This window comes from Gnatocerus cornutus, chromosome 2 (genome assembly GCF_029298725.1).
Source record: "Gnatocerus cornutus isolate USDA-ARS CGAHR chromosome 2, icGnaCorn1.1, whole genome shotgun sequence".
In the NCBI taxonomy this organism is placed as follows: Eukaryota; Metazoa; Arthropoda; class Insecta; order Coleoptera; family Tenebrionidae; genus Gnatocerus; species Gnatocerus cornutus.
In genome coordinates this window covers 12,413,305-12,434,059 of record NC_142234.1, presented here as the reverse complement: position 1 = coordinate 12,434,059, position 20,755 = coordinate 12,413,305, and the positions used below count along the sequence as shown (strand labels likewise).

Genomic DNA, 20,755 nt, shown 5'->3' with positions numbered 1-20,755 from the left:
TTTGAACACATAAAGCAAAGAAGATCAATTTATAACATTTCCACATTTATAAGTCGTGGGAGGGTCATGAATTAAAATTTTCAGTTTTTTCATATTTGTCTTTACATTCTGTATCGCACAAGTATTTAAGTGGTATTGTCAATTCCCCTGATAAGGGTTTTTGACAAATAATTTTCGTATACTGACCCCGTCTTTTCTTATAAATGACTCTCTCGCTCGTGACAGATAGAGATAGATAAAATGGTGATGTAGCATTATTTTTAATCTAATGAAGAGTTCACACGATTGCGGCGCCTGTGATCATGGCTTATCGATTCAAAATCAGCCGTGATCCGCCACATTAATCAGAGCCTACGATTAGTGAGATATGAATCAATGTGTATCGATAAAGAGAATATCGATCCGCTTGCAGATTATATCACGCCTTCTAAAATGCAAGACGAACTTTTATTATAATTATAAAATATTTTGGCTCTTCGTTATTTCACATGCCCTATTGAAATTTTGACAATGAAGCAATATCGAACATGTATCTTGTTTTTCAATTATCGAGATGCTGTGGAATGTGGTAATGGCAATTTCTTGTGGATATTAGTTGGAGATGGATACGAAAGGGTAACGCGAATAATCACACGTGATTTTCATTGTCACGTTCGAGTGACATGGCTAACTTGGCGAATTACGGCAATCCAACACAATACGTGTGGCTTGTCAAGGGTCACATGATTAGATATGGACGAACGGAGGTCATGCTGGCACGATTAAGTTGAAACGTGTGTCGACTTTCTGTTGAGATGAGAAATTGTTATTTCACAGATTATCTTGGAAAAACTCTATACTTTGCAGAATAAGGAAATCAAAATCTGATGTTAAGATGGTTTATTCATGGCGAAAAGACCTAGGGTTAACAAGATTGCAGAGAACTCAACACTGTTTCTTCTATTTTTTCATTTTACATCTAAAACTATTTCTTTTTTCTTAGTTTTTATGTGCATGTTCAAATTTTTAAATTTACATGATAACAACAAAAGCTCCTGAAAGAAAATAGTTAAGAAAAATGATCTGACCTAGAATTAGTAATACTGAATAGTTGTCCTCTATAATGGGCTCTGCACGCTTTTTCAGCAAAAACTCTTCCAAACAGAATACATTTTTCGACGATATTCTGCTTAAGATGCAACATTTCAAGTTTTGATACAGTTTAGAGAGTCGTTATGCAAAAATTTACATCAAAAGCTGCTGAAGCTTTTTGTTAAAAAAATGAGAGGACAACCTAGATGCTTATTCTAGATCAACAAACGAACATTTCCATATTTTCTAATACACCCAAATGCTAATTTATTTAAACCGTAACGGCGTTTGGCGGCTTAGGTCTTCAAAAGGAAACTAGTTAGTTTTTTGTTTAACGGTTGGTATTGCACTGTCTTCAATGAACACAGGAGTCTTGTGAAGTATTTTAGAAAAGGTTAGAATGTTTAATTTCCAATATAGTTACTAGACGAGCAACTATTTTTAATTGTCTTAATACTCGTCATTCCTTAGCATCTGTCAATTATTTAGCGTTTAAACGTCGAGTTCCGACACACACACGTTCAGAAGATCCCAGTCGATCAAAACGTGAACATTTCTATTATAGCTGTTACATAGGTGCGACTTGACAAATTTTTCTACAGGTGTCCCAGAACTCGCGCCCCAGAGAGCAAGGGAGGGTGCCGACAGCAATACAGATGGTAAATTTCAAAACAAAAATTGACTAAGTTTAATAGTATTCGAGAACTGATAAAAAGTTAACAACCAATCCCAAAAGCTTATTCGAGAAGTGGAGTAAATGGCCATTCCAATTTCCTAGGCAACGACAGTCTAATGCTTAACTGACCAATGGATGATAGTATGTGTCCATAGTTACCAATTTTCAAATTCTGTTCGGCTTTGGGATTGGCTACAGTTTTTTTGTCTTATCTCGGTTATTTTTTAAATTAAAAAATTATGGTTTCAAAATTTTGGTTCAGAATTGTTGCCTCCATAAGCCCTTTCTCTCTGGGGCGCGAGTTCTGGGACACCCTGTATAAAATTGAAAGCATCACACGATAGATTTAATAAACACGAGAAATATTTTGAAATCATTAAAGCATCTGCGCAGCTAAGGCAAATGCGTTTTCACTTTTTCTTAAGATAATTTGGTGTTCTTGTTCTAGATTATTAATGGTATTTTAGGTTTTCTTATTTTAGGTTAAACGACTGTGTTTATGTGTCTGACGTAATTGTATTCATCGCAGACATCTTAACGAATGAGGCGAGTTTAAAATTTGACATGATAATTAACTGTGATGGAATAATCTTACGTTTAGATAACAAGAGAAGTAATTATCGCCCAACTGACAAATTGTTTACAACTTAATGTTATAGCATTATAAATTTAAAGATTCATTTCTCACACTGATAGGTTACATTTCAACATCATTAGTTTTAGTTTAGTTTTAATTTTTATTAATTTTTGGTTTAATTGCGTATATAACTTCCAGGAATAAAAATGCACATTTTACAATAGGCGACGAGTAGAAACGCATAACTTGTTTCATCATTTTGCAGTTCAGCTAAACCTGCTAAATCTCATTAATAAAAGCACTTGCAAAAGCACTGGAAATTAGTTATAATTTGCAAGCCGCGCGTTGATAATCACCGTGAATGCAAATAATTACCGTGCATACAAAGCGTTCCTAATAAATAGAATAAAACTTTCTGAAGTGATTTAATTATATATTTCTGAGCAATTAGATCTCAACTACGATGATGAAAAGCCGCTCATGAGATTAAATTTCTTGCAACTTCACAAGAATGCGTAGGAAGTCTGCTCGCTTTAGCCTTATTTGTCCGAATACAATAGAACACCTCCAGAAACCGCTTATGCTATGAACCATTTGTGACTCATGAATTAAAATATAAAATGAGTGACAGTTGAACCAGATAGATACGTGGGAAATAATAAAAGACTTTTACGATGGTGAATATAAAATTGTTTTTGAATGAGTCGCCGAACGTTTTAAAATTTGATTTTTCATAAAGGCAACTCGAATAGAGGAAATTCCATTCAGGAAGTAAATCTTGTTTTAATTATCACTTTAATTCAACTTCGAGTTAATTGTTGAGAGAATAATAGAAAAAGTGAAAAGTTTTCGCTTTCAGGCGCGAACGCCCGGATCCGGAATCCCCGGAACATTTGACAATTTTTATTCTTTCAATTTAACCGAAAATGTTTAACACGGTTAAGACAAACCAATTTCCGTCCTAAAAAAATGCTTTGAAACTACTAAAATTGGTTGCTTCCACGGAAAGCAGACCATTTCCTAGATCGTTACTGTTCTCGTTGATGATGGGAGGATATGATGCACTTCCCTAATTATGGGCACTACTTTTATGTCCAGAATATTGCTATAAATATCATCCATAAAGTCGTTGAACCCATCCTAAGACATTATACTGATGCTTATAGATATACGTAAAAAATCATTGAATGTAGACTCACACTGGTAATATCCGTCCGGTCTGATATTCTGCATGCATACGAAATCACTTTCGTTATAAATTTTGATGCATCCTCGAGAGAGGAATAACGAATAATCTATATCCCCAACGCATAGACCAACAAATACCGATGCACCTTGACTCTCAATTAATACCTGTATTATACGTGCGGCGTAAGCTTATTTTATGTCTATCCGAGTTGACCATTTAGTTACTGATCTAAATACAATAACGACCAAAGCAAAACCAGTTGAAGAGTTTGCTGTCTTACTAGACACTTGCACTCGCGCCGGACACGTATGCATTGAATAGGGTGCTTTATGCCTTCTAAATTCAATGACCGCACTAGTACAGACATTTCTTCTCCAATGTCAGGCCACCGCTAGCCAGCATCGCAATCCGTTTAAGAAATCTAATGATTAATTGCACTAGATACATGCGAGTTAGGCAAATTGAAATTATAGCAAACTTGTTTACAAATCCTGCAAAACGATAAATCACACATTGAACTATCAGATTTCTTCACCTTTTGTGGACGATCTCAAAAGATTTTTTAGAATTTTACGTGAACGTATCGATGAACTAAATAAGTACTTTCGTATCAATGCAAATACTTTTAAGAGTTATTTTTGTATTAGTGGTAACAATTTTTTACAGAAGAATGGGTACATAAATCAAAATTTTTCAAAAAGACTGGCTCTGAACGGGTACTTAAGTCAGTTAACGGCAACCAACGTGGAAGCTCGTGCTTTGCTGTAACCACAAGTCTACCATATTCGGAATACACTCAAATAATCAACTGTTATCAGTAATTTTAATCATTCCTTTACGAAAAAAATCATTTTGTTCATAGAAAAATGTTTTTGTCGCAAAGAAACCGCCAGGAAATTTTAGTTTTATACGTATGACATTCTAGTTCACTACATGATCCGTTATAGCAAAAATATTTTTTGAATTTTTAAATAAAACAATTATTTTCTTTATTTTTTATGTTTTTGAAAACTTACGAGGGTGTGAAATTGTTTAAAACGATAATGGAAATTGGTAGCATCAGCAGTTCCCAAAATATTTTCGAAAAACAGACGCCATCTCCAAAAAAATGCTACTCTTATTTTAAATCATTTTAAAATATTTTAATTATTTTGCTCGTAAATTATAAATTATTCTACTGATTTTTCATTGTTGTAATTCTAAAGGTTTTTAATTCCAAAAGTTTTAAAAATCATCTCACAATGAGCATTGGGGCTTACTGAAAAATCTTTCAATTTTGGTGATTTTATTAAAATATCGAGAGATCAAATAAAAACTCATTCTCAGTTATCTTTGGAATTCCACAGCGTGTCCTTAATTGTCACTTTGACAGCTGCCAGTTTTAAGGTTATAAGATGAAAACTGTCTTGAAATGCAAATAATGGAAAACAAGAGTACGTGTTGTGGTTAGTTTTTCACAAGAGAACTTTTTGCACGCAAACATCAAACATGACAGCGTTGACAACATCGTTCATTAAAATTTTCACAAAATTTCCAGTTGGACAACATAAAATTACTTGACAGAAACAAAAGACTGTTTCTTCAATCAAAGACATGACTTGAAATTTCAAAGCCAACTGAGATGCGTTTTTATTTGATCTCTCGATATAAAACATTGATGAATTATCACACTCTATAAATGCAAAAAAAACACAGTTTTTGTGAACAAGTTAACGATATGAACAGACTAGTCAAAAATTTATGTGGTTACATACAGCGTGTTTTTGAAATGCATGTATAAATCAGTTCTGCGCTATTCCAGAAGAAGTACAAGGTAAAATTAACCCCTATTCTCGTACTTCCTACACCATTGGCAAAAGACGTAGGTACCTGAAATGACTTGTTTCCTAAACAACCAGCAACTTTGAATTTCTTTCTGTTCACTTTTAATCAGTAGCGCACAAGCAAGTTTATTGAAATATTTGTGTAAGTTTATTTCGAGAAGAAAGAGTTTTACTAAAACTTTTTTCTCTTGATAGGCTCAATTTGTGACAAAGAATTACCACACTTTTTTTGTACATGCTTTTCAAAAACACAACCTGTATAATATTTTTCTTTTTTTAATACAAATATAAATCATCATCCGATTTATCAATTTCAAAATTTGCAACAAATGCCGTCTGCTAGATAGGGATGGCATGAATAGATTATTAACAAAATACAGGAATTTTCCATCTTACTTTTAAACGTTTTTTTTAAATTTTTTCATCAACACACTATATTCCCATTAGTGTGGACAAAAGTGGACAAAAGATACTTTTGTGACCATGACAATCAGAATTTAGTCGTGGTACTGAGGCGTGATGTGTTGTTCCATCAAGTATTGTCTTAACATGAGGATCAATTCTGGGCGGTAACATTCCATTGTTACAGATGATCTGAACTAAATTTCTCACGAGAGCGGTAAAGAAAAAAATGGATTTTCCAGAAAAAAAAAGATGCCAGAAACTGAAAAATGTTATACCTACTAAAATTTTTTAACGTAAAAGTGTCTGACAGTAAACCAAGAACTCAGAAGTTTGAATTTTTAATAATTAAAATATGATTTCAGATCCATATAAAGAATAAATTACAGCGCTGCACAGTTATTGTTATCCCATGATTTTAATTTAATATCGGAAATGGTGACAACGACAGTTGTTTTCAGATTATATACTTATGTTAAGTCGTTGATAGCATTTACTGATAAAACTTTTTATTTCCCGATTGTTGAATATAAACGAGAATTTTGTTACGATCCAGGATGTATGTTACACGTTGACGAAAGTTATGAGACCGCAAGGCGTGATCCTGCTCTGTTATAAATATGTACATATTTAGAAGTCATCTATTTTAAGTTTTAAGGAAGTAACATATTTTAACATAATTATTGCCAGTATCAGTTTTAATGCAAATATTATAAATATATTTAACATAAAATTAACGATCAGTTTAACTGCATTGTTGGGTTTCAGCTTTCTTAAGAAGCAAGTAATAAAATTAATAATGAATCTTAGAGGTGTCAAATTTATGATTTGGAGATAAGTGAAACTGAATAACTTGGCAAAGACAATATTATAAAACTAAATAAAGATACCTATAGAAAAAAATTGTCCACGACATTTGTTCTTCTCCAGACATCATTTTTCCATCCATCTCCCTCTGTAATCTACCGCAAAGTAAGCAGAAACTGTAGCTTTTAATTTTTTACACCTGGACGATTATATTACTAGTCTGATCGGCGTGAAGATGATGAATGATACATCCGCTAGAGGGTGTGAGATGCATCAGCTCAATGAACCACCCGGTGAGTGACTATCGATCAACACTTATACATCCATAGTCATGATTAAACTATGAAAAGAATGTACAAAGCTCTTTGATTCATTGTATCGATATTAGTTATCCTGTCTGAATTACTTATAATTTTGATGTGTGATATACTGTTTATTCAAATCGTATGTCAGTTTTTTCCGTTAGTAATTAATACTTCAAACAACGTGTAACTTCGATTATGCTTTTGAAACGTTTAATTATTATGAAGTTTACCACGGCGATCTATGTTATTCATTCATGCAATAAACTGTAGGAGGGCCGCAGCATGATAAATTTTATTCTAACCTGTTATTATAGTTATCTCTAATAATTTGATTAATTTTTTCTACTCCAAAAATAATAACACTTTTTTCGTTTAAATAATGCTTTCAAATTCGGGCATCATAATCTTCCGAGATCATTTTCTAAGAATTATTTATCACTTTCTTTCGGCAAAATATCCGTTCTGTGAAATAACGACAGATGGCAGCATGGTTTCCCTACAAAATTTTAAGAAAAATTATTTCGTGATATGATGTGGTTGAATATACTCTCAGATAATTGGTATTGGTATTTATAAAATCCAATTTGAATTATTGCTAAATGAAACAGCACAAATATGGAAAACAAGATAACATTTATTAGATTTACAATGTTTGATGTAATGTGTCTATAAGTATATTAATTATCTTTATAATGTATGAGTCACACTTACATTGTTTGTAGAATTGAGTAATTTCAGTGAGATGAATGTCAACAGTTAAGGGAAGACAAAAAAGTTACGATAATACCAACGAACTTTGTAATTGTCCTGGGAAAGTACGTGTTCTCGTTTCTAGGATATTTAGATAAAAAGGAACCTTGAACCAATTGTAAGCAAACTGAAGACTATCAATTAAAAAAAGAAAAAATTCTTCACGAGCCGTATTTACGAAAACAACAGGAGAATTACTTAAACACTGAATATTGAATATTTAATACAGGCTATTAATAATTAATGATAATTATGATAATTATCAATACTGTTTTATCACTTTTAATTCCACGCAGGTTATATTGAGACGTAGCGGTAAACGAGAGAAAGTATGACCACGCAATTGCAAACTGATTGAATATGTCAAAATAAACTGAATTTGCCGGATTCGAGGATTAACAAAGGAGAAATTTAAAGAAATTCCATGAATTGAAGACGTTGAGCTAAATACAATTACAGTAGACTCGTGATACCGTGAATACGGGCTAACGTGAAAACCCTAATTTTAGTGCAGAACTTCGGTAACTTGAACAACGTTACCTCGATAACATAAAGAGCAAACATTTTGTCAAAGATGCGTGTTCGATTTATTATGTTATGCAGCAGTTAAAAGCAAAAATTTTTAAGTTTTAGTGTAAATGCACAAGTACCTACAATGTTGCAAAACATTCAGTTCGTAAGATTAAACTGCAGAGATGAAATTCTCAAAAACTTTGTTTATATGTACAATCGGTGGTCCTGGAAAATAAAAAACAGTTAAGGTTAGTAAACCTAGAGTTCTTTTTTTTTAAAAACACCAACACCGCACCCTTCCCCACTTTACAACTAGCAACGTCGTCGATGGTGATTTTCTGGTTATCAAATTAAATAGGTTAGTTGTCAAATTGACAATTTGATTATAGATAACGAACTTTCAGGCAGTGCCAAGTCATTTCACTATTAATCCTTTAATTTTCAATTTAACGCACTGTTAAAAAAACGCGAAATTTTCGGAAATGTCACAAATTTGGCATTATTTGTTTTTTTTAGGCAATTTCGTTAGGCGACGTCGATGTAAAGATGTAAAGATTGCGGTGGTTTAAAAAAAGAAGTGTAAATTAATTCGACAAAAATGGAGTAGGTAAATTACTCATTACTCGCATTTGAAAAGCCTCAAAAGAAGCTAAAACAGAAAATAGGGGAACCCAAGGTAATGGGAGCCTACTAAGGGAAAATGTTGATAAAAACAACATTTGTTAACATTCTTATAATTTTTAATTAGGAACTCTTACATTAATTATTTAAGTATATTTCAATCACAAATATAATAAATTACAGTCATAGGTCAAGGTCCAATAACGATTTTACAAAAAAAAGTCAATCGCTCCCATTACCCGACACATGCGAGTAATGAGAGCCCACTTAACGTTTTTTGGAAAATTGGGCCATAATATTTATTCTGGCCCGAAAATTCAACTAAACATACTTTAAATGAGATCTTAGTTATTAATGCGATGAACTATTTGTAACACAAATAAAAAATAAATATAGAATATAATTTCATGCTTAGCTTGGCGCTGGCAATCGGCAGTTTTTTTATAAGCATGGAGCGAAAAACACACAACCCTTCTTCGTGACTTAACGGATGGCGCTAACGACTCGTGTTCATCGGGCGAAGTTTAACGATGGTTGACGGAAGCGACCGAGTGCTTACGATCGCGCAAATGTGCCTACTTTTCCTTGTATTACTATCGCCCCCATTACCCGATGGCTCCCATTACCCTGCGTTCCCCTACTTTCAAGTTATTTTTCAAAATAAATTTATATATTAGTTTACGTTTTTTGTTTAATAAAAGTTCTTAGTAACACATAGTTTTCACATACCCTCACTACTATGAACAATTCGTAAATGTGAACAAGGCTTACCTTAATTAGTTCACACTATCGCGAGTCTAATGCATATCAACTTTTTACTAATAAGAAACGTTGTTAATATCATCGATGATAGATAAAAGTGTCACAAATAATTTGTGACTGAGAACTCTGGTTGTGGGACTGAAATAACTGAAAAAACGTCCCATACAAAACGAACGTACCGGCCTCAGAACGCATTTATTGCCAAGACCATGAATTTGTCGTCCACCGCAATTTTGCTGAAAATATTAGTACAAAAAGCAGCATCGAACAAATAAAAATAATCGGTATTTATCGCCCCCGTAAATTTCAAGTTTATCCTGGTAACGATGCCATTTTCCTGTAATGTACACCGCGTCTGCGTGTGGTCACTAGATCTCATGCTGCCTGACCGCCGTTCTACACTAAATACATGACAATTTATATATATTTCTATTGCATTAATAACTGCCTTTAATATCGTAAACTTACGGTTTTGCATGGAATGTTCATTTATGTTGAAGTGTGAGCATAAACCTAGGGTTTTAATGGTTTTATTAAATACGCGGACGCCTTCGTGGATATTATAAATTTAATTTTTGTTTTAACCACAATAATATTGTTAAATAATGACCGTATAGTCAAAGAACATTGTCTGGAATAAATAAGGACATTATCAAATTACATTACCTTTGTAGTTGTAATATTAATGTTCATCTTTAACTTTAAAAGTGTTTAAAAGTTTGATTGACTAGAAGATACCACACCGATATCAATAAAAAAAAAACGTCAGTTAAGATTTTCCAGCTTCCAAAATAGTCAAAACTCATAGAACTGAGACCACTGTTTAGCCTAGAAACCTTTGCTAATTTTTTAGGAGTCTCAGAAATATAATGGCATTAGCGCATATGTAGGTATCATACCACTGTCCTATTTCCATAATATAAAAATCATAAATATTTTAGATATATGAATAAGACAGGTTAATCTGACTTTTTAGCCGCACTACTGCAGCTTTTCAGCATTGGCAGCGTAAAAGTAGGGTTGCCGTGAACCGGAAAAATACTCGAGAAAATGCCTTTATTATTTTTACCATGAATTCGGCTTTAAATTTGAATATGTATAGGAATGAAAAGTTTATCTGATTTGAGTATAATCAAAAACTAAAACTAAAGTGAGATGATTGAGTCAGAATCTGCAAATTTTCCGAAATTTATTGTGAAAATAAATAAATATTTATTTAGCTTGTAGGCTTATAAAATTCTCTTTTATTCTCTTTTATTCACGAGAAATGATAAAACTTGATCAAAATTAAAAATGTTAGGCGTTTCCATATAAATTGCAATCTTTTAAAATTATGAATTTCTAAGAAACCAAGAAGTGTAACATTTTACGCACACCTTTAAATTAATTTTATGTGAGGTTAAGTGGAGTTTTTGTTGGTTTGAGTTATCTCTGCCACGGAGCCAATATCCTTTTAGCGATGTTTTCATTATGATTTTCTCCACATTTTCACTTTCAAAAAAATTTATTTTTGCTTCGGAACTGCAGGTGTTGTGTTATTCTTTTCCGTTGCCAGATTTTGTATTTCAACGGAGTAAGAGAAGGTCCTGAACAGCATCCTTGACGATAGCTTCTTTACTCCGGACTTTGTACAAATGCTAATTTACTCAAAAACGCGAAAAACTGCTTTGTATAGGTAAAGTAGAATTAATTAAATCCCTAGGTACTAGATTAGCAGCAATTCGTTTTTGTGTATTGATACCCAATAAACAACTGCCTCCATCAAATAAATGTATTTCTTCGATTGCTCGTAAAAGAAAACATTTAAAGAGAAGTATGTTGCCTCAAACACTTTTGTACAAATAAATTTTTATCTTTTATTTAATAGTTCAATTACGTAACTTAATTATTTCAAAGGTTCTTTAAAGAATACAATGCGATGTAATGAGTGATGTTACATAACAAACATAAAAATTGCAACAATTCTATTTACTTCATTTATTTTGTTTCATAATCCAAGTAAGCAATAACATGATGATGATCACTATATCCTGTTATAGTTTCCTCAAAGTGAGTAATTTAGTGGAACGTAAATCGTTATGACCTTCGAAAAACCATGAAATCATGTCAGTAAATCATTCTTATTTTAATGTTTGTGTTTTTGCAATTTAATTCAAACACCTACAATTTTTAGTAGGTACGCTATCTTTAAAATGACGTAAGTTGTGTGCAATCATCCATATTAATGATTTACTTAGTACGTCTCCTCTATTTTGCAACCAACAAATTTAAAATGTGGATAGCTTACTGACAGAGTAATTAGACAGTGAAATTTTTAAAGGTGTATGTGGGCTTGTTAAGATCAACAGTTCGTGAAGCAAATTTGCTGCATTATAAAAGGAGATTTTTTAGATTTTAGATACAAATTAACACTGTGGCGAAAACATTGCCTTGAACTGTATAATGTGAGAAATTACAGGTGGAAGAGGTAACTGGACCAAGGTTATGATGCACTTTCACGGTTATACTGTTGATTTGTCTACAACAAATATAGACACAAACATTAAGCCAGTGGGCACATTTTGACAATCATAAATTTTAATTTATTATAATCTTTTGCAAAGCTAATTTGTTTCTATGCTTTCTGTACAAGAATAGTAATTTATTACCTATTTTAAGGTAGCAAAAGTTTGTAAGATAAATAAATATAACCTTTCAAGTTTGTAACTTACAACAGTTACTACAGTAGTAATCTTTTTAATAAAATAATTAAATATTAATGTTTTAACGGGCCATAACCAATTTAATTACGCACTATGCAGTAATACGATATAATATTAATTAACTGTTAGCTGTCCCTATAATCTAATATTAATAAATTATAAGTTTTACTATATTTCTGCCTCCACATCCACCTTGTTCGTTTTTGAAACAAAATGACAAAAATTTTAGTCTCTTTCCACGCCTTCATTTTTTACTCGTAACTTGACAGTTCTGGGAAAGCAAAAATCTGTGATGATGTATTATGCAGGTGCATTCATATGCATAATTAACTCGCTCTTTTAATACATAAAAGCGGCAACCAATAATTTTATTAGAAACAAGTTATGCAAGAGAATTTGATAGAATTCGTGGATATATGCTCATCATTTAGGCATGAAAGCGAATTAAAATTCAAATTATTTTAAATTGTAATGTATCACAAAAGTATTTCGTTATAAACTCACGCGATGTCAAACCTAATTTGCTTAGAATGTATTTAAAAGTCAAACACGTGTCACGACTATCAAAGTAAAGCACTTCAGTTCCATGTCAAAATCAATTAATTCTTGCTCAAGGCGGCAATGTGAGAGGTGTGAATTGTTAAAGTTTTGATGTCCTTGATTCTCTTCATTACGTTTTCATTATTTATTAAGCTTTACTGAAGTTGTTCTTGTATTAATTATGTGAAAAAACTATAACGCCAAATCATGCAGGTAAATAAGGAAAAATTTCGTTTTAACAGGGATAAGATTAATTATAACGAGTAAATAAATCCGTGTTGCTTTTTTACACAGACGCTGAAAAGTTCCATTAGTAGCTAAAGTTAATAACAATTTTTTTGATTAAAATGCGTAGATTTTATGTTTCCACTTCCGGTAGAATGATAAATTCGCGCGGCCCTCTTACAATCTTGCACAATATGACAGTTGAAACCGACAATATTATGTCAAACATGGCATTATTATGGTAGCATTATTTGCACAATTAGTGTCATGGTCCACTCTAATTCATTTTATTTCTGTTCACACGGTATTACGAAGCTGCAAGTGGCAGAATTGTTCTAGGTCAGGGTTTGGTGAGCTTTATAAAATATGTTGGTAAATTTTCTTTATTCATATTAATAAATCTTTTGATAGGCACTTGATTAATTGCATTAGAAGAATTGTACATTCATATTTTTTCATCTCCTTGCTGACGCACTATTTTTGATATTTATATATTTCTTCTTGTGGTAGATTGACTCAGTTCAGCTTAGTCATAATTTTTATCTTTGTTTGAGACGGAACAACGCACATGTATAAAAAATAAAACACAGGCATAATTAATAAGATGAGCTAAGTGACTTTGAAATCTTCTTTTAAGTTATTGATTGACATATTTCATGGCCATTTTTTAACATAAAACTGAGTGAATCAATAGAGGATCAAGTTCTTCGGAGGACACTCTAATGATATCATCATGTTTGTTAATATAATTACATCACTGCTATTAGAGAAGGTGTAACTAAATCCTTATTTTCTTATTCTGCACATTAAATAATTAAGCTGGTAATTAACATTTTTTGGTAAATGTTTTGACTAAGTCGAGGACTAAATCTAGAAAGGAACACCTATTGTGCCAAGTATATACAGGCTGTCTCAGAACTCGAGCCCCAGAGAGAAAGGGCTTATGGAGGCAACAAGTCTGAACCAAAATTTCGAAACTAAAATGTTTTAACTCAAAAAATAATTGAGATAACACGAAAAAACGGTAGCCAATCTCGAAGCTCTCAATCCCTCTGGGGCGCAAGTTCTAGAACAGCCTGTATATCAATCAATTCGGATAACTCCTCTTTGCAGAGACTTTATTTACTTTGAATATCTGTGTTTTTCAAGTTATACTTAGTCATAATAGATAATAATAATAATAAGACTAGATAACAATTATCTATTTCAACAATCCGAATACTCATATTGACCTAGTCAGAAAAAATGCTAAAAAGGCGAAAATATTCTGACTTAAAACTTCAGCATCAGGTTCACATTGAAAAACACATTTACAGTTAATAATATTTTAATATAATTTTAACGTGAAATTTAGTTTTTATCCATGGATAACTAACGATTTATTATTCAACAATATAAATTTTATATGTTCTGGGAAATAATATAATAAAAAATTTCCGTCATAATTCAGTGTAAAATAACATTAGAAAGACAAATATCCATCACATTTTATAGCCAAGATATATTTTTATTTACAGTATTTAACAATTATTAACTTTTAATAAAATGGAAAGGAAAACAAGAAGAGACTGTGGAATGACTGTTCAGTGTGTATTTTGGGTTGCGTTTCTACGTCGGCGTTGGGCTCGAAATCCTTTATTTGTTTAATAAGAATATTTTCCAATGGGTATTGCTTTTAATTTATAAAATTACAACAATAGTAGAAGAATTTATAAATGTTAGATATAGTAAAATCAGGTATTATTACTTATTAAATTAAATGTTTCCCATTTATGTTACAATGCGGATCTTTACCCTAATACATAATTAACTCATTTAATAAAAGTTGCATAAAACTTAAAGAACAATGTGGTAAATTTATAAAAAACATTTTTTTAATGCAAGCTTTGTTTAATAAAAGCAAAATTATTAATTATTAATATTTTAGCATTATAAAATTGTCTTAATTTTTTAGGATTTTTTCTTGATAATCGGTGCATGAGCTTGTATGTCGAACGCTTGGTACAAAAGTATCAATAAAAGCAATAGAAAGTTGAAACTCATTTCTGCAATTCGTGGATAAAGCAATCTGGAAAAAATGTATTAGAAAAAGAATTGTCTAATTAAAAAATTCCTGAGGGATTTTAAAATCTTCGAGCGAATAACAAACAGTTTAATCGCATGTTGCTATTCTACTTTTCTTACAATATCACAACAGTTTATTCTATACTCAACGCAACAGTATAAAAAAATTAGAAATTTAAAAAAAAATAGCGAAAACTGAATAAAATGCAAATCATCACAAGAAAATTCTTAGATGAACCAAAAACATAAAAGTGTCGGTATTAGAAAAATCATTATTTAAGTATGTACTTACTAACTTTTACCAATAGAGACACTTCAACAGCAGTGCATTGCATTTTTAACTTATATTTTACAGAAATCCCTTCCTAAGAAGCACTTATGTTTATCTTAATGACATTTTAGTTTATAATTTTCCTTTCTATTGCGTTTTTTTTATTTGTACTACACCTATACAGGTGTACCAGAACTCGCGCCCCAGAGAGCAACGAGAAAGGTGCCGACAGCAATACAGATGGTAAATTTCAAAACAAAAATTAATTAAGCTTAATAGTATGCATGCATAGGTAAGAGAGACTGGGGTAAAATGATCCTTCGGGGTAAAATGATTCTCTTTGATTCCCAAACTGCCCTTAGTTCCATCTATCAATGAAATGATTAAATATGTTGCTGAACCTGCGGATATTACAGACTAGCACCTGCATGCAGTTCGGTGAATATTCAAAAAAATTGCAGTGATATTTGTGTTTTTCTTTGGGTCGATCTAAGATAAGGTATTTTTTAATCAAGTGTATTTTACCTCGAATTAAAATTTCAAAATGACCCCTGTGGTGTTTTAACACATCCTTACGATAGAAAGGAATCATTTTACCCCAATCGAGGGATCATTTTACCTCTAGTCCATGGGTAAAATGATCCTTCTGCAGTCTTTCACTTAATTTTTATTTTAATGAAAGTTATGCAAAATTTCGGATGCATTTTTAGACGGACTTGTAGTACATTAGTTGTCAAAGCTCCTGTCTAAGTGGTAGATTTATCAGTATAAAAGTTTTGTAGCAATGATGCTAAAGACCTTAGAAAGATCATTATACCCCAGTCTCCCCTACATTATTAACGAACAAAATGCTCTGCGTTGTTGTTAGGGTTATTTATTATTTGACATATTCCTTAAAAACACACTGTATAAAAAGTCATTATTTTTCTATTTAATAATCGTCCTCCTTACTTAAAGACACCATTTTAGTTAGAAGCATTGTATCTATCTATGCATTGTACATTAACAATTAAAAATAGATTTTCTTCAAAATGGATAATGTCTTAAATTGGCGAATATTCACAATACAAGTGGCTAATGTAAATAACCATAATAACGGACCAAATGACACTTACGCTTGACAATAGAATTTCAATTTTAACACCTGTTATTTATGACAATTTTAATTTATTTAAAATTAGAACTTAACTTGGTATTGTAACATTGTAGTCATGAAAAACAGTAGCAATAAGTGGAAGCAAAATCTAAAAGTCCGTTTGTGTCGTCGCATTAAATTTTACACTCAAAAATTTTAAGCAATAAATAACACCAACCTCATAACTCCACTCAAATAAGAAATTTAATTAATGAGCGTATCTATAAAAGTAACGCCTTCAAATTTCAATATCATCCCGATCGATGACTTAGCTCCTTTAATAGCGAACTGAGGAAACAAATCGTGTGAACATTGCTTTTTCTCTAACAAATTATGGCCGTAATAGAACATTTTATATGTTTTATATGTTCTTTTTTAAAAATCCTGAACTGATACTACAAGTTTTTAGGTTGTTACGGTTATAGCGAAAAACAATTTTCAAATTTATTAATAATTATCAAATTTTTGTTTGTGAGCTGTAAGGCTTGTAAAGGGTCGCAGAACTGTGAATAAAAGTCATCTTAGAAAAATTTGTTTTCATAAAACTGACCATTATTATTATTTTTTACCAGTTGATTCGTACTTTTTTTTGCTTATCTTCGGCACAACTGTAACAGTTACAACTTTTGTGTGCCTGCGTAATCTATCTCATTTGGCCCTCTATTCGTAAATAACTTATAAAAATTTTAAATTTTAGTTCGTACAACCATCAGGAAATAAAATTAACTACGCATATACCCAAACCAATTAACTCAAGATTCAAACTTAAAACTCCGATAAGTTGTGAGAAATGCCAATTTATACATGGTGTAATACAAATGTTACAAGGCCAGATAAAAATCTAAAAGATCTGATTCTTTAGAAACGGATGATACTTTGCGTTAGCTCATTTATGGAAAGCCAAGGTTAATTATATTTAGAACTCACTTTGTTTGCAAAATATCGTGATGTATTGTTTATTGTAATATGCTCTTTTATACAACCGATAGGGATCTGCTGCCTTTTAATTTATTTCTTGAAGTAATAACACGATAATTAGTAATGTGAACTTGTTATCAATAATAAACTTTACCGCTCACTGTAATATTTTAAAAACCCTTCACTTTCTATCAGAAGACGGAAAAAATGTACCTAAAGCTGGTGGTGAACGCGGTGTAGGTATAATCATTGTAATGTTTCACTCATGTTGTACCTGCAATTAAATAGTTATTTGGAGATAACTGTAAATGTTGATCATTTGTGTAATCTGATTGTTATATAGGCTGAAAGTATAGTTGATTTTGACAGAAACGCGTAACAGTTCCATTGAATAAAAGCCCGAGGTCTAGCGCTAGCTATATGAAGATTACTTTATAAAGATCATTTAACAAGTTGAATGAGCTATCAACTTCTGTCAGTCATGCTTTATTGTAGTTCAAACGTAGGTACAACTGCGTTAATATTTTTTATATGCTTACTGACTTAACAACCAGTTTAGATAATAATATGTAAGCATAATGTCCTTCTGAAATGAACTAATTACTTCGTATCTTAAGATAATAATCGGTTTATTTTGAAAAACTACCGTTGATTCGTTAAGCTCGAGACGGAACTCGTATCGCGTACGTCTAATAGAATAGAAAATAATTGACCGTATAAAATCAAAAAGCATCAGAGTTATACCGAATGAAAAGAAATCTTTAGCAGATGCTCAATCGGTGTCTATTGATTTCCACTTCGATGCACCGCCCGTTGAAATCGTAATCAATACGGCTCATAAATAACTAGACTAGAGTATTAATATTGTCACTAGCCAATATAAACACAAAGGGCTTTCGATACTTCACAATAGTATTACCAGAACATAAATCTAGGTAAATAGATACACAAAGTCAATTCGCACTTTTCTTTTGTGCATTTCTGCTTGCAAACACTACACAATTTGAGTACACATACACAAAACAAGGCCACAGCTTTTGTTACCTGTGTTCCAATATATCATTCCCATCTCTTCTCCACACCACTGAATCAAATTTTGCCTACTGAAGATACGCATGCAGCTTGCTTCAACTTACTTTTTATGATGCAACGAAGGGATGTTTCCACACTTACTTATGCAGGACAATGAGCAGCGCATAATAAATTTCATTAAAGGCGATTAACGACAGAAAAAGTTTTGAAGCGTTACTCATTAACAGGACCGGAAAGGATGTCGCTTATCCTTTGTGAAGAGCTTATTAATGCGCCTTGAATTTTTATTCATAACGTCTAGATATGTCTTCATTTTCATGACCACTTCAGATTCAGTTTATTATGGCAAATTCACATAAATTTAATATCTCTTCAGGTTTCTCTTTTGTATTACGAGTAGATGAATTTGTATCAGCATCTGACTACAACTTTCGCTGAGCTTTTATAATTGAAAGAACCATTAAACCCAAATTAACGTACCAGTGACGATAGTCTCACATTGAAAGAATCTACTCGAATGTATCTGGATCTGAAATGGTAAGATTTTTTTGTAGTGTTTGAAGAAAATAATATAAAAATGTATAATAAAAAAGAAACTCTTGTACTGCATCAAAAAGAGTCACCCCTTGGACAAAAACTAATGTCGCAATTTCCTAAATATTCCTTGGGTTATCTAATAATGTTTTCTTTTGGAATAAAAAAAAAAGTATTAAAACTAAAACACAAATATTTATTGAATTTTTTATTTTTAGATCAACTGCCAATTTGTTGGAAATCCATTGCATCAATAGCAGAATTCACATCACTTGGAGGAAACTGAATTTCAAAAAAAGTCGTTGGAATAGATAGTTACAATAGTGCGGAAAGTGATCAATTTCGGACGAGTGTGAATGTAGATATTACACGAGTACAAGAAAGACACTTTTCGACGAGTTATGTGCACTATTTTTCCTACGATCTTCCATCATCAGGAAGAAACCATATATCTCGACAATAGTTCATTTCTTACCTATTCTAAATGTTATTTTTCAACGAGCTCATATAACATACATATTTGAGACAAAAATTCAAGAGCTACATTTGTATTTCAAAATAACTGTCAATTTTGACAGGTCTGTGCGGACATATTCATATCACACTAATGACTTTTACTTTCGAAAATGGATGTACGAAATCATCAACTTTCGGAGTCATTTAACTGTGTAGAAAATGTCACTGTCCTATGGAGTCGTAGGAGAAGGACATTTAATTAAATACTCTTTCTGATAGATAATGCTCATTCGTTCTTTTTGTAATTCTTTACATTTATGTATGTCGGTATGTTTAATACATAAATTTTACGAAAATATTTTATTCTTTATTAAAAGTGTTTACCCACCATTTTTTGCTTCTACAAAAATCGAGTAATTTTTCAAACAAAATCGAAATATGTAGTTTTAAAAATATGAAATGAGACTTTAGGTTTGTAGATATATCAGGAAAACATTATTTTATAATAATATTTAAATACTTAGCTAGTAAAAAAAATAATTTTAGAAAATATAATAAAATAAAAGTTTAATTTTTACAGCCAAAGGACTGACGACGTAAAACACTTTTTTTTTGTCGATAAAAACTGCTCTAATAACATTGTGAGCACTAGTTATATGAAGTAGAGTTCCGAAAAGACAGTTTTAAATTAGTTATTTAACAGAAAACAGCTTAGTTTTTTCCAAAGTTGTACAAAATTAAAGGCTTAAAAAATAGTTTTGAAGGCTATTTTTAATTGTAAAATAAATACATTTTTAAGACTTTACGATGGATTTTCAAGGAGGTAAATAATAACACTAATTTATAAATTTTATAGAATTTATTATATGACCATACAAGTACTATTTATTTTAGTTGTAACAAGATAAGGACCTGATTAATAAAACAAAAAACCATTTTAAAAATGTTCTCACTTGATTTTTGGATTATTAAATGTATAGATTATAAGATACTTAGAATTCTCTGTTACAAAACAGTCTCAAAAGTTAAATATTTCTAATAAGGTTTCAGAAAAACTCAGGTAACAGTAAATTACCCGACTTTTGTAAACGTACCTTATTATTATTTAAAAAAATTGTACATTGTAAAAAACGCTTCAAACTGTTCATTTGTGTTCATTATACTTATAAAAAATCTAATCTAATATCAAATCTACCTCCTACACGCTTATTGATTTTTAAATAAAACCACATTAACTGCAATCAATCTAATTTTCAACAAAAGTTCATGCAGCAACAGTTTAGCCAAACGTCCCCCAAAACGAAAATTTTAAAGTGTCTACTTAATTTAGATTTCATTCAGTTAAGCCGATCTAGATCATTAATAATCTTTACAGGATCCAG

General features: G+C 31.4%; 1 long non-coding RNA gene across 2 annotated transcripts in view; it reads left to right on the top strand.

Annotated features, from left to right (window-relative positions):
- LOC148179120 (uncharacterized) overlaps positions 1-19,729 on the top strand; it is a 78,212-nt gene extending 58,483 nt beyond the window's left edge. For both annotated transcript variants that reach the window (XR_015769587.1, XR_015769586.1), the window contains one exon: positions 19,136-19,729. This is a non-coding gene — a long non-coding RNA (uncharacterized LOC148179120). The remainder of the gene's footprint in view (positions 1-19,135) is intronic.
- Positions 19,730-20,755: the final 1,026 nt, after the last annotated feature.